The sequence below is a fragment of the Eptatretus burgeri genome, chromosome 2, assembly GCF_056783735.1.
Source record: "Eptatretus burgeri isolate ZD-2024b chromosome 2, Ebu_testis_v1, whole genome shotgun sequence".
Taxonomy (NCBI): Eukaryota; Metazoa; Chordata; class Myxini; order Myxiniformes; family Myxinidae; genus Eptatretus; species Eptatretus burgeri.
Window position 1 is genome coordinate 19810881 of NC_140962.1, and position 15956 is coordinate 19826836.

The window sequence follows — 15956 nt, forward strand, 5'->3', positions numbered from 1 at the left end:
GTCAACCCCACCTTGTGATATTTTTAACGGCATGACAAGGGGATTCAACTCAGGACCCGGCCTCTTAAGCCAGCCACCTTAAACGTTCAACCAACACCAGGCTTAGGCCCTCACTGGAGGCATGGATTCAAACCCCCATTGCTGCACATTTCGAGGGGTTTTAGTCAAATCGGATTCTGTTCCCTCTCAGAGTGACAACCTGTCCAACATTAGCGATGGATACGTTCACAACTTGTCACGAGCACCCTGATGCTCCGTCAAGAGTGTGGGCCCCACCTCGCTGCCGACATAATAACGCCGCTTCGAAAACGCGAGTTTGACAGCGTCACAATGCATCGAACAAAGGAACAACAGAAGCCTTAAATTTGCCTGCAGCTATTCACATGAATTATTTTGCATCATCACCTGAAAACACACTCAAGACATGACTCTTTGGCAGCTGGAATCATTCAAAAGTTTGAGGGGGTCACATGATCCAAATATGTGAACCAAACGACAGTCACTGCTCCCCTCCACACCCCGCCATTCTTTTGGTGCAACAAAGACACGTGGTGTCATTACTCTGAATACTGCATTACGAGTACAGAAGCCACTTAAACATTACTAGGCAACTGTGACACAGGAAAGTGGAAGTTAACTATAACCAGACTGGGAGTATAAAAGCCGGTCAAAAATGGTGTGTTGGAATTCTTTTATTCAAGATATTCAAAGCCTGGAAGATATGATGTTTTGTAACAAGAAAAAGCATTATTTTAAAACGCTACATGTACAAATGTTGCCCTATCTCCTTTTTCTTCTGGGACCTGTCATTTCCAGGGTACAGCCTCGTGAGCGTACCAAAGCTTGAAGCCTCGGCCTAGCGTCAGGTGTGCTTATATCTTCTTTATTTATTAGACATCGCACATATGTAAATGAACGCTCGTTTTACTCTGCACGTCTTACACATTTCACCTCCCTGCTCCAGCAAATTTCACCTCCTTGTATTTATTGTTTTTTTTTTTTAATTTTTAACATTTCTGTACACCGCCATTGAGGCCCGGTTGCACATTTTTTGAGGTTTTTTTATCATGAAAAAACAGACCGCAGTGAACTCACAGTCGTGTTGAAAGATTGGCAGTAAGAAAAACAATACATCTCAAGAACATCTTCACTCCAACCCCCAAACAGCACCCCTCATCCACCTGTCCCTATCAGCTCAAGATCCTCAAACACCCAGCCTCTCCCCACCCCCACCTTAATAGTGTGGACCATTAATATTAAGGTCTTTGTTATACTGACAATGACTTTTCCGTCCAGGGTGGGCCGAATTAAAGGCAGGACAAACAGGGCAGCTACCTAGGACCTTAAATATGTTTAAAAAAAAAATAAAGTAAATTAGAAGAAAATAAAACAAAAATTACAGTCATGCAGACCTTGGGATGTGTTTCATCACCAACTAGAAGGGCACTCGTAGAGAGCATACCTCTGCCACGTCATGCTTGATCCACAAGAACATGTCGGGCCCATTACATTTTTTAGATATCATGTCACATATCATTTTTGGCCCAATCTCTCAATGGTGAAGAATCACTTAAAATTTTCTAGTAGTTGGATCTGGATCCAGATCTTCACCAAAATTTAATCAGTTCATACTTGCCACACACTGAAACTTTCCACAAAATTTCATCCAGATAATTCCACAACTTTTTGAGATTACCTGCACACAAACAAATAAATGAAATTGCTCATTGAGCAAGGAATTGCCGGAATAACTTTGTCATATCGCCATGATCTCTGAAAAAACAAAAACCTGGAAATCAATTTGGTTCTTATAAGTCGATAGTGCTACTGCTTAATGAGTTATAGCACTAAGTTTGGTCATAATCATAACTTGGAAATCAATCGGACTTGAAATGGCAGTTTTATCGCAATTTGAAATTCTTGACCCGACCCCCTGACATTCGACCCCCGACCGCTAAGAAGGGTGTTGGTGTGACACCCCAATGAGACATATGGTTAGATGCAGAATTGGAAGATGCACATTTTGGATTTGGTTTGAAGTCGATATGACCGTTTTAGCAAACGTTATTGCGAAAATAAGAATTTTGGGTTTTTGTTTTTTTCAGGTTGTTTCCTCTTTGCTGTTGGGAAAGTGGCTTACACAACCGGTCAAAAGTTTTAGAACACCCCCATTTTTCCAGTTTTTACTGAAATTTAAGCAGTTTAATGTTTCAATGTACTCTGAAATGAAAGCAGAGAACAGATGAACAATTGCAGATAATAACGAAATCATGGAATCGTTTTGTTGAACAAAATTTAATCTAAATTTTTGACTCATCAAAGTAGCCACATTTTGCAGATATAACAGCCGAACATATTCGTGGCATTCTTTCCACAATGGAAATCATATATTGTTCGGAAAATTCTTCCCAACACTGTTGCAGAAGTTCCCACAAATGTGTTGCACTTGAAGGTCGCTTTGCTTTCACCCTTCCGTCCAGTTCATCCCAAACCAGCTCGATGGGGTTTAAGTCTGGAGACTGTGCTGGCCATTCCATGATCTGAAGCCTACCGTCTTGTTCTTTTCTTCTAAGGTAGTTCTGACATTACCTGGAGGTATGTTTTGGGTCGTTATCTTGCTGTAGGATGAACCCCTGACCAACTACGCATCGACCAGAGGGAATTGCATGGCGCTGCAAAATGCTGTGGTCGCCCTTTTGGTTCAGGGTGCCGGTCACTCTGTGCAAGTCGCCGACTCTGGATCCAGCAAAAGAGCCCCAGATCATCACGCTTCCTCCTCCATGTTTGACAGTTGGTGTCACACACTGAGGAACCATCCTTTCGCCTACTCAACGGCGTACAAAAACCCTGCGTGATGAATCGAAGATTTCAAATTTTGATTCATCGGTTCAGAAGACCTTCTTCCAGTTTTCAGTAGTCCACTGGTGGTGCTTCATGGCCCAGGCAAGACTCTTTTTCTTATTTTGCCATCTTAGCAATGGCTTTCTTACTGCCACTCGACCTGTCAAACCTGCAGCTCAAAGTCTTCTCTTCACAGTTGAAACTGAGGCTTCCTTACTTCAACCAGTGTTGAGCTGTGCTTGAAGCTGCTGTCCTGGGAGTTGCCTATCATGCAACCTGTTGACTCTCAGAAACTTGTCTTCTGATTGCGTTGTGGCTTTGGGTCTGCCAGACCTCTTCCTGTCAGAGTTTGTGTCTTCCTCACTGACACCTTGACTTACTTTGCAATTTCTCTAAAGGAAATACCTACACTTTTAAGGGTTATAATGGTCTGTCTGTCTTCCTTTGTTAATTGCCTTTTTCTCGCCATGATGATAGCAATATACTACTTCCTGCAGTGCAATATTGTCCAAATAGTGCTTCAGAGGGTGTAGCAACACAGTCTGTTCCAACACTGCTTTTATACAGACAGAGGGTTTGTAACTCATCCATAAAAGTTGGGACACCTGTCAGAATTGTTTGCATCAACTTTCAAGGCTTAATTTACTTCCATTGCTGCAGAACAGCTGCAGTTGCTCACCCATTACTTGTTCCCTGAAAAGGGCCTTTTTTAACAACTCTGAAATTTACATTATTTTTCAGTTTTTTTGTAACCTGAACTTTTTTTTTAACCTCTGGCAGTTTACCGCTTAGCTTTGTACCATTTCAGGTTATGCACTGGACTTGAACTGCTTACATTTCAGTAAAAACTGGAAAAATGGGGGTGTTCTAAAACTTCTGACCGGTAGTGTAGATTGCATAGGTAGGAGCATAGTAAAAGTACCAAAAAGGGTCTCAAAGTTAACACTTGCACTGGGCCCCTTGTTGAGGGTCGACTTTTGAAATGTGCGCAATGATTGGTCAGACCACACCCACATCTGTCCATTGACTCCACCCACCATGGCACCCAGATGAAAACGTATGACCACCATCTTGGTTTTCTGCTGGATCTAACGCATTAGGCCTGTAGGCCTCTGCTCATTGTCCTGTTTTTTGTTTTGTATTGTCGTCCAGTTTTAATATACATTATTGTATTATACACAATTATACATTGTCCGGTTTTGTTTTTTTGCGTCATAGTTTGTGACCAAGTCCCAGGTTGTGACATCACCATGATGGAATTGCGTTTTGTTACCTCTGCCTCCGAAGGTGAAGGAGGTTATGTTTTTGGGTAGTCCATCTAGTTGAAAAAAAAAATTAAGATTTTTTTTTTCTACCCTTATTACCAGTATTTCCGTCGATATGTCTGTTGGCTGCTCTTAGAGCACCCTTATTCTGGACATTTCCATCTGTCCGTCTGTCCGCGAAACTTTGGTCAAGCCTCGGGATTAAACCACTCAACCGATTCCAATGAAATTTGGTAGGTAGGACCAATATTTCTGGGAATCGTGTGCTTTCGAATATGGGACCCCGGGCCCTAGCAACGGCATAGCAACGGCCCTTTAAAGTGGTCAAAAAATCTAAAAAAAAAAATAGAAAAATCAGAGCTTAGAGTTCTGTGCGCAATCTATCTCGCTCCCTTCGTGCCAATTTGCAGCCCTAACACAAAATATTTGTAGGAGGAGATAGGTTTTGGGTGAGTACGTGTCGAACATTTCAGAAACGGTTAATTGCGAATATCTCGAAGAGAGAGAGAGAGTCTGATTTTGATGAAACTTGGGTGAAATGTGTACAATGTGGCTAGCATGTACACAAAAATGAATGGTTGCTATGCACACCTCCGTTGCTTAGCAACAGCTAAAATACTTTATCGTACATCGTACACTTATTGTGGACTGTACAAAAAAATCAATACCTCCGAAACTGGACCTCAGAGGGACCTGTTTTTTTGTGCCCAAGGAGAATGTCTTACAGCATCGTATAAAAAAATAAAATCTTTAGCGAACAGATCAATGGAATTACCAGGGCTGCCATTTGTTAGAGTCTCTTTGGAAAGATGCCTGAAATTTCACAAGGTGGGTTTCTGGGCACAAACTAAGAGGGCTGTGATAACCATATTTATTGTGCTAAATTGATTGATAGCATGTACATGAATATCGGCTAGTCCCGTCAGCCAGCTTTCCATCTAGAGCGAGCAGCCATGTCGCCTACCGGCTTGTCTGTCTGTTTGTGAACAGGATATCTCAAAAAGTTGTGGACGGATTCAGACAAAACTTGGTGGATGAGTTGGTTAGGTGACAAGAACAAGCAGATTAAATATTAGTTCAGGTCCGAATCCATATCCGGCCTATCATTGGGATAAAAAACGTAAACTAATCAGCCTGGCGGAGGTATGCTCTCCACCGAGTGCTCTTCTAGTTTTTGATGGTGTACCCCATCGACACCCTTCCCGTAAAATAGTTATCTCTAATATCCCACCCTTTCTAATGGGTGAATTGATTACCAAGACGCTTGTGCAGTATGGAACGATTGTTTCTGAAATGTTGATGATTCCAATCGGGAATCAAACAACATGATGCGACACATGTGATGTCCTTTAGGAGAAGCATGTATGTGGTATTGAAGAGCGGGAATGAAGAGTTAAATGTAACATTAAAGTTAACCCTAGATGGACACAAATACCAAGTGCATGTCACCAATAAATGCTTTTCATGTGGAAGTTTTGGGCACATGAGCATCCTGCCTCAGTTACCCCACCGGTTTGGGGAAAATGGAGCAAATGAAACTCCAACCGTGTCTCCAGTGTTTCCATCACCGAATCCTATTAATGATAATGTTCTTTTGGAAGAGCAGGTTGAAAGTGGGAACGACGATTTCACTCTTGTTAAAAAAAAAAAAACGGAAGTCCAAAACAAGAGATGCATCTCCAATCTCCCAGAAGAAAGCGTGTAGTACCGAACGGGATGAAAGTATTTCCAGTGGAGGGAATAGATTTTCTGCTCTGCAAGCTCTTCAAGATGAGGATGGTTCCAGCTGTGAAATGGCCCGCAGTAACGAGATGATGCAAGTGCGCCTTTTTGGAGGTAGTAGAAGTATCTTGTGACACGATGTGGCGAAAGAGCGATTCAGCCTTGGAGGACTTGGAAGTGAATGATGTTGAGGAAGTGCTTTCCCACACTTACAAGATGAGTCACCCCCACACATGATGAGATAAAGGTCTTCAAGATTCCTTATGTCAACATAATGTTGAACAGAGATAGGGCAAATGCAGGGAACGGTGCTCACTGGGATTGCCAGGACGGCGGTGTCTGGCACGCAGTGACCCAGCTGGACCACTTGTAGCTGGGCCAACCCAGGTCAGGAGTTAACCCAACCCAACCCAACCCTGACCCCCCCCCCCAAACCCCCTGACTTTCCTGCATTTATAAATCAATTGAAGGAAATTATTCGGAGTTCAGATGACAGTATTTTAGAAACAAGCACATACTGTTTAAATAATTATTGGAGAAAGAAAGCCCAAAAGGATTTAAAGAAAACCCTGAAGGATTTGAAGATCTAACTCGTCTCTCCATAAGGCTGAAGTGCGAATTGGGAGTTGAAATATTAATGGGTACGAAGTCTGAGGGTGGAAACTCCAGGCCAACGCCTGGTTGCATCAAGCATTCCAAAGGATTTGATTTGATTTGATGATTTCCTCTTGAGGAGATCCTTAATTTGGGAATCATTGCCCATTTGAATATTCCTCAGGTTTTTCCAAAAACTCAACATCCTTAAACACCAACCTGTGAGTTTCCAAATTGTGCTCTTCATTGAAATTGGTCATGAAGAGGACGATCATCTCTGCACGAGACATGTTTTTAGATACCGCCTCAACCCGCTTGATGCCGATGATGATATAACACCTGATCTAAAACACCACATACTAAGGATCCTTGATCCCCCAGGAGTCATTTCAACAACCAACAACAATATGTTTTTAATACTATATTCATAAACTCCATCGAACTGACAATCCCACGGTATTTAACATGCGATATCTGGGCCGATGTGAAGGTGTGTTCATGCGCAGGTACTGCCGGTGCAGCTGAATGAGTCATTCGTCCGTGCTGCTAGTGTAGCAACACTTTGATGGTACGAACGTTGATTACTTCGTGTTCAGGTTATTTAGATCCCAATTCAATTGATACCGATGGTGACCCCAAGAGAAAAGGTGAACCTGTGTACGTAAAAAATTGATTGAATGTGGCGTGTTACTGGGTCCACAACTCGTCAATCCCATGTCATAGAGAGACGTATAGAGCCTCCTTCGACTCGGGGAGTTCCGGTTTACCCTGTGGGCCCAGGTCTTACCCAAATCGAAGGATTCTTAATAATTACACAATACTAGCAGAGCCTACCCATCACTTCACTGACGGACCAATTAGCCTTCCTGTTTGCCAAAAATTTTGGGCAAGAAGGAGAAGGAAAGGAAGACATATTTTCCATAGTGCTTTAACCCCCCGCCCCCCACCCCAAACCCTCCCCATCCTCCCATCCCACTCTCCCCCTCCCTTTGTCCCCCAGTCCCCCAAATTTGTCCTGATGTCCCTTCCCTAGAAATGTCTCACACACAATGACAGGCCCCTCCATTTTTTTGGGGGGGGGGGCTTTGACAGGCCCCTCCATTTTAGGGGGGGAGAAGGGATGGGGGTGGGGGACTTCATCCATTGCTAAGAGTACTTTAACCTCAGCATTGCTGAGAACATTGTAATACTCTCTGCCACCACCACCAGGCACCACAAATTGTAAAAAGTGGCGCTACATGGTACACATTTACATAGAGAATTTACGCACCCCCACCCTGGCGAAGTGATAGACCCATAGACTCAGCTTCATCCCAGGAGATTCCAATGATCTTAAAGGCCCCGTGTTCCCACAGCATCAAGCTGAATAAGATGTGAGGCAGGGGAGCCAGCCCAAAGGAGAGAGCAGTACTCCATCAAACTGTGTATGAAGGCCTTGTTGGTGGTTAGAAGTTCGGTTGTGCCAAGGAAGGACTTTGTATGACTGATGACGCCCCAGTCACCGACTGGCTTTGGAGGCCAATTTTGAAATGTGGTTTACCCAAGAAAGATCGTGGCTGACAGTGAGACCCAGAAGTTTGAATGACTGAACTTCCTACAAGAGGATTGTTATGAAAGTAGAGAGGAGGGTTTGTTATCGGTCCTTGAGATAGTGAGAGTGAAATTTGTGAGGAATGAAAGGCATATTCTAAGTGTTTGACCAGCTTGTGATATTTTTTCAAGGTCCGAAGAGAGGGAAGAGGCCACACCTTTCTTGTCTGAAGGATGAGGGATGTCACGGCAAAGGGTGGAGTCATCAGCAAATAGATAAAGAGGATTTTCTAGAGTCAGAGAAATCAATGATGAATATGAGGAATAGGACTGGGCCCAGAACACTGTCTTGGGGGCACTCCAGCCTTGACAGGGAGAGGAGATGAAAGGATTCCGTTGAGAGCCATATGTTGTCTACAAGAGTAGAGGAAGTCCGTCAGCCATGTGTGAGGTCGGCCTTGGATGCCATCGGCAGAGAGCTTCGAGAATAAGGCAAGATGCCAGACTCTATCAAAAGCACGAGATATGTCCAGAGAGACGGCCCTGATCTCATGTGAGAACCACAAAACATCACCACTTGGTCCTCAACACATGATTCTATAAATATAAGAAGGCAGACAATTTGGGCCCGCATGAGGACTTCGTCGCACCTTAGGAAACCTGCAAAATGAGATCACAGCAAGCACGCACGCACGCACGCACGCACGCACCCAACATTGAAGTTTTGACATGTTTAAAACTCAATACCTTGAAGTAATATTTGATTGGTCACTGAAGTTACTGGTATGATAACCAAGAGAGCCTTCAAGAGGTCAGAATTCATCAAACATGCTGTGGTCAAATTATTATATATATGATGGCAATAAATCATCATGAAAGAAAATACAAGAAAGAACCAAATACTGATGAAACAGCAACACAAACAAATTCTGACGGCTGGTCCTCGAAACGACGGTGTCACGTGGCTCGAAGATATTTAACAAAGCAGAGTTAATCCACATGAGCAAATTGTTTCTGAGCAAGATGATTGCCGGGTTACAAAATGTTTCAGACATTTTCACTGCCATATACGAGAGCGATGAGACAATGGGAAGCTTAAACACAAAAAAAACAAAAACACAAATAATAATTTTGTGCAGACATACAATAATTGACTTCACTTGAAATTGACAATTGGTGCTTGAATAAACTTTTTGGGGTTTTAAATCAAGAAACCAAGATGGTACCGATGGAGATTTCACTTAATGGCATAAAGATCTGTATTCAATGTAATTGGACGTCGTGGGAGGACTGGATGAGATACTGAACATGGCGAGATGCATTAACGTGCAAGAATTGAGAATTCGAGGAAGACCGAGCATGCATTGGATAGACACTGTGAATCAAGACATCAAGACAATGGTTGAAGGACAAACGAAACTGGGAAAGTCATCGCGGGAAGAATTAGGTGGAAGTACTTCATTATGCTCCGTCGTTGCTGATCAGATGATGTGGATGGGAATCATCCGAGAAGGATGGAGAGTTTTTCTGCACGTTCCTCACTGTGTGGAGGAAATCCCACCGTGGATCTTGCAGAGGAGAAAACGAAGTGAAAGTAAAACAATACTTAAACTAGAGCGGCACTGGGTAGAGCACGTACCTCCGCCAGGCTGAACAGTTTATGTTTTGTATCCCACCGATAGGCCGGATCTGGATTCGGACCTGAACCAAAATCCAATTGGCTTGTTCTCGTCACCGAGCCAACTTATCCACCAAGTTGTGTCATAATCCATCCACAACGTTTCAACATATCATGCAATATAATCATTGTTGGCCCGATCTCTCAGTTGTGAAGAATCAATTAAAGAATTCTCTGATCTGGATCTGGATATTTACCAGAATTGAATCAATTAATCCTCGTCGCACGACCAACCGGCCCACCAAGTTTCAGCCGAATCCGTCCACAACTTTTTTGAAATAAGTGCTCACAGAGAGACAAACCAGGGGTGAAAACATAGCCTCCATCCACCTTTGGTAGCGGAGGTAACAAAGATAATGTCGCTCAATCAATCTATGTTATATAAATAAATGGACAGTGTCTGTCTGTCTTTGTTTCCCACCACCTCTCTCACTGCTTCGTGCATCGTCACGAAACGTTGTAGACATTATTAACAATGTTTTATAATTTTCCTTATGCCATCAAAATATATTTGGAGCTCCTCCATTTATTCTGCTGGGCCCTGTCGAAAGTAGACCTTTCTCAAAGCTGGATGACAACATGGCAGAACAGAGAGTGGTGCTTCCAACACATTCCCAGCACAGGATTGTTGTTCTTCCACGGCCCTCCAATACTATTTTAAAATCCCATTACCCTCCCCTGACAGGTATATATATATATATATATGTGTGTGAAACTCGATGGCATGGAAGGGCTCGTGGGGATGGACTCCCTCCCACAAGACACGCGGCACCACCGCCTTGTCTCAAAGGGGTACCCCGTTGACACGGGTCCCACTCCCCTTCCTCAGATATTCTCCACAGTGCCAGTGACCCACCGCACGTGGCACAGCCCTCTCAGGGGAGTGTGTTGGGGTAGGCGACAGGCACTCCACCGGCAACCCCAGACTCCTGACCTGGGTTGGCCCAGCTACAAGTGGTCCAGCTGGGTCACTGCGTGCCAGACACCGCCGGCCTGGCAATCCCAGTGAGCACCGTTCCCTGCATTCATCCAGGCAGATGATTCCGCCCGCCACACCAGCCGTGCACATCTGGTGGACTGGATCCAGGTGCCGGATCAGTGGGCTGGAGCCCCAGTCCGCCACCCCCGCGCCGCATTGGCCAATGCCTAAGATGTGCTGTGGTGCGGAGGAGGGAGAGAGAGGGGAGGACAGTGGGCCGAGGCCTCCGAACCCTGGAAGGGGAGACATCGAGCCGGCGTCGACCCTCCACATGGCATCACCGTACCCTCCCATTACCGTACCCTGACAGGTATATCTGCAAGTTTCTGATATATAGCACTTTTCATTTTGGAGTAAAATCTCAAATCTCAAGTCATTTTGATGGAGGTGTTTTGTTTAACACACACATCCATACTTTTCTGTGTATCCAGCTTGGGATGGCCCGTTTGGAATTCCCACATATATACATACAATACGAGCAAATTTACCCGGCAGTGGGAAAAGAAACATGAACAAGTAATACTTTGTCGCCAATCACAAAGATTGATTCATCGATTGGCTGATTGGAGCTTTGTTTTAATTTCCACATGCGTCCGTCCTTGAAGACGTCTGAATACAAACGGCTTTGCATTTTGAATGCGGATGAGCTTTCCATTTTGCATTTTTATTTTGCTCTTCCTCTTAGTGTGTTGCTGTAAATCATTCGCAATTCAACATTGAAAAAGGCTGTGATGAATATCCGATGAACAATGTCCCCCTCCTCGCTCCTTACACTATCTAATTCCATTTTTCCCCAAATCAGATGCGGACGGGCTTTGTGGGCCCGGGACGGACGGAAGCTTTCTGGTTTTATACGAGGGACGGTCAATATGTAACCTTAAAATGGCGATATAAATTTGAGAATGTAATGTGTGTAGTTGTAGACGACGTGTTATATCTATGGGTGAGAGTCATGTTTTTGTTGTTTTAGATCGAGCAACATTGAGCGTATGATACCAGTGGAGCAGTTCCAAGATGGCGGCTTCCTTAGAAGCATGCACCAGGGAGGAGCAATGTCGTCATCCGTTTCTTGCGAAGTGAGCGTGTGAATCCCAGTGAAATCCATCGCAGAATGAAGATGCAATATGGTGTATGACCGTTTTTACAGCCATTTTCCCTGCTGTGCAGGGGTTTGGCTTTTTCTTGAGGCAATGTTTTATGGCCGGATGCCCTTCCTGACACCAACCCTGGTCGCCTCTTACGACACACAGGGATATGGTACACCTATTCTAACCGGGGCATACACCGGGACCAGTACACTGGTACTCATTTCACCGACCTCGGAAGGATGACTGGCTGAGTCAACCCCCTGGTGTTAATTCAGCAGTCAACGGGGCTTGAACTCAGGACCCTGGGATCCCAAGCCGCCACCCTAACCACTAAGCCAACACCAGGCTTAAGATGCAATATGGTGACGCATGTTTAATCGCTACAGCAGGTGTAAGACTGGGCCAGGAAGTTTAAAAGTGCGGTGTCCAGTGTGGCAGACGCTGCTCAGTCGGGCCGGCCTCACACGGCCGATACACCAGAAATGGTTGCAGGAGTTGAGCGCGTGCTCAGGGAAAACCGTCGCATTACGCTGGATGAAGTGGTCTCAAAATTGAACATTAGCCATGGTTCAGCACATAACATTATTCACAACGTGCTGGGATTCTGCAGTGTCTGCAAGGTGGGTGCAGAGACAACTCACACCGGAAATGAAAGAACGGTGAGTGAACGCACCACGTGAAGAACTTCTGCAATGTTACGAACCAGAAGGCCACGCTTTCTTACAGCGCGTCGTGACTGGGGGATGAGAGCTGGGTCCACTACTTTCAGCCAGAAACGAAGAGAGCAAGCAAAGAGTGGTGGCATTCAACTTCACCGAAGGCCAAAAAATTCCGCACACAGCCGTCCGCTGGAAAAGTGATGCTGACGCTCTTCTGGGATAGCCGAGGCCTACTTGTGTAGCATTACATGCCCAGAGGAACCACAGTCACCGGTGCATCATATTGCGACCTCTTAAAAAATCATCTGAAACCAGCAATCAGATCAAAACGTCATGGACGACTCACTACCAGTGTTTTGCTGCAGCATGACGATGCTCGGGCCCCATACTGCCTGTGCCACAGCTGCAACAATCGAGGCCATGAATTTTGAGCATCTTCCTCATCCACCCTACTCGCCAGACCTCGTCCCTTCGGATTATTACATATTTGGGCCACTCGAAGCGTTTGGTGGAACCACTTTCCGATCCGGCGAAGAGGTCCAAGAGGCGGTGCACGAATGCCTATACAAGTAGGCAAAAAAATTTTTTTCTAGAGTAATCCAGGCCTTAGTAAAGCACTGGAAAATAATGCATTGAATGCAATGGAGATTATGTTGAAAAATATTTTAAGGTTACTTATTGACTGGCCCTCGTATAAACCCAAACCGGCATCACCTCAACTCACCGTTTTAAAACATTCATCACCCCCCCCCCTCCAACCCCACACCGCCTCGCCGACTTTCCTGCTCCCTTCCCAGTCCACCGAGATTCGCTACCCCCTCCCCACCTCGCCTGCCCTTTTCTCAGTCCAAAAACACCAGCATGACAGTTTATAACTGGGTCGGGATTCAAACCGAGGCAAGACAGCTGAGAAGTGAGAGTGCGTACCCTCGAGGCTCGGCCATCCTGGCGACATAGACGCCTCAGTTACCATTTTAAAAAAGGCTTCAGGACTCCGATGCTTTGCCAACATTTTCCTTGTGTTTTTTTTTACAAAACACCAAATCTTTGTCTTGCTCGTCCAAAAAAGTGAACATGCCAAGTTTATTCCACACCAGGTGTTTACAATGTTGTGAAAGCAATTAGCTGGAGCATCGAGCCTTTTTTTGCAGAGGAAAAAAAAAACCCGTTAACCGTTCTGAAGGAGATCAAATTCTTCCACTTGCTCTCCAACTAGGCATGAAATAATTATTTCCTTTTGCCACCTGAGCACCAAAATAAATAAAGTTTTTTTTTTCCAAAAAAAAATATAAAAAAATTCCTGTGAATATTACATTGCGAGACACAAACAAATAACCTTTTGGATGTCATAACATTGCTAAAAGTATGCAACTGTTGCACCTGACTTTTAAAGTTTATTTGATAAAAAAAATGTTCCTTTAAATTCCATCTCTGCAGTCGTTGAACGGCCAAGTCAAGGAAATGAATGCAAAATGGCTTTTGAATATCCTAAAGCGATGCACAAGCTTTCATCCTGTGGTTCTCTGAATCGAGATCACGGTGAATAACGACGAATAATTAGCCGAGACATCCCTAGTGTTGAAAATGTGAAAAAATGAACAGCTTTTCACAGGACTATCATTCAGTGAAGGTGCTATTTTGTGAATGAACCAACATTGAGCGGCTAAATCTGTTTCACTTGCGATAAAATATGATTTTTTTTTTAAAAAGAAACTTTTCAACTAAATATTGATTTGTCGATTTTGCTTTAAAAATAATTTTTTTTGGGGGGGGGAGAGAGGGTGGAAGGGGGAGCTGTTTTGCTCAAAATTGGTCTCTTCGTCCTGCTGTCGTTGGGATAAATAGACAGCAATAGACGATGATGACTACAACTGCTCCTACTTTAACAGTCCAATTTTTCCCACCGTTTGCAGCTGGCCTGGGAAAGTTTTGGCCCAAGTCTTTCACAAGCAGGCTGCTCAGGCCTGATGGGGAAGGTAATTTCGGGAGGAATGTGCGATTTATTCAAGATGCCGGCAATAACTCGCCAACTCTTTGGGAAAGACGTCGCGTGGTCTTTAACATCTGCCAACAACCAGCGCCGGCAGATGGATCCTCAGGCTTTTTGTCTTTGCGATGGACGGCACCACACATCGATGCCTCACCCCGCATGTGAAACACCAGGGTGACAGTTTATATTATACCTGGGCCGAGATTCAAACGCACACTGGACGGTTCAAAAGCCTGGTGTTGGCTTAACGGTTAAGGTGGCTGGCTTAAGATCTTAGGATCCTGAGTTTAAGATAACACCAAGTGGGGTTGACTCAGCCTGTCATCCTTCCGAGGTCAGCAAAATCAGTACCTGCCTACTGGGAAGAACGAGCCATTCGAGTATCCTGCGTCGGCGTGACCCACCCAGGATCGTGCCCCCTCGTGCCCCCTAAGCAAAGGAAAAACTGTCTCAGCAGCTCTACGTGCTTGAAGACACGAAATAAGTGCTTCTTCTTCTGACAGTTCAAAGGCAAGCATGCACATCTCGAAGTTGGCCTGCCAACCTCAGATGATCAATTTTATACTTTTCAGGCAGGTATCAAAGGTGAGATAGCAAGTTTATCTCTCGTCATAGAAAACGACAAGTTACGGAGAAAAATAAAATCCAGAACTTAGGAAAGGCAACATCCATTGGTTCGATGACAAACAAACAACCGAATCCGAGGGACGGAGAGGAGACGAAAAAAGAACAGGATTAATAAAAAAAAGAGACCGAATTGGAACAGCAAGGAGAAACTGTTAAGCAAATTATAAACTGGGACCGCAGGTATAAACTAGAATGGCATTCGGTAGAGCGCATACCTCCTCCAGGCTGAACGGTTTACATCGTGCATCCCTACTACTGATAGGCCAGATCTGAATCTGAACCTGAACCAAAATCGAATCGAATCGGTTCGTCCTTGTCACACACCCAACCTGCCCACTAAATTTCATCCGGATGTGTCCACAACTTTTTGAGACATCCTGCACACAAACAAACAAACAGACAGACAGACAGACGGGATGAAAACATAACCTTCGTCCACCTTCGGTAACACAGGGAGTAAGTAAATAGGTAAGTCAATAAACAAACAAACAAGCAAACAAAGCTTTTGTGTACATGGGATTTTGAAAATAAATGTAAACATTGGAAAAAAAAAATGTTTAAAAAAGCCATCACAGGTGAATATGAACCGCAACTTTGAATCCATTATGGACGCCACTGATGCTTTCATCCGTGACTACAAACATTATTTATTTCTGAGTCGACTTGGGCACGTTGGAGGAGTTTCATTCTGCTGGCAATCTTCATTTTTAGAGTCGCTCTCAAGTTGCTCGGAAGCATTCAAGAGCAAACGACAAAGTGTATACCAGCACCGCATGAAGCGGACACAATACCCCTACGCTGAGGGTCATGAATGAGCCAGCTGGACTGCATGGACCACAACCTGATGGGAAATTGGGAAAAAAAAAATTTTGAGACTGGCTTTGAGTCCATGGTTGGAATCCAAATCCTTCCTCACTGCTGCCTCGAGTCCAACTTTAAATCCACCACCTCTTGGGCACCACCATCATGCACGCAAGCAGCGT

At 44.5% G+C, this 15956-nt stretch overlaps 1 protein-coding gene across 6 annotated transcripts in view; it reads right to left on the bottom strand.

Annotated features, from left to right (window-relative positions):
* LOC147031534 (adhesion G protein-coupled receptor L2-like) overlaps window positions 1-15956 on the bottom strand; it is a 156239-nt gene that overhangs the window by 136222 nt on the left and 4061 nt on the right. Inside the window, exon 1 of one of the 6 annotated variants that reach the window (XM_085864599.1) lies at window positions 406-428. The exons of the other annotated variants lie outside the window; for them this stretch is intronic. The gene's annotated coding sequence lies outside the window, so the exon portion shown is untranslated. Of the gene's footprint in view, window positions 1-405; window positions 429-15956 lie in introns of those variants that run through there. 6 annotated transcript variants of the gene reach the window in all.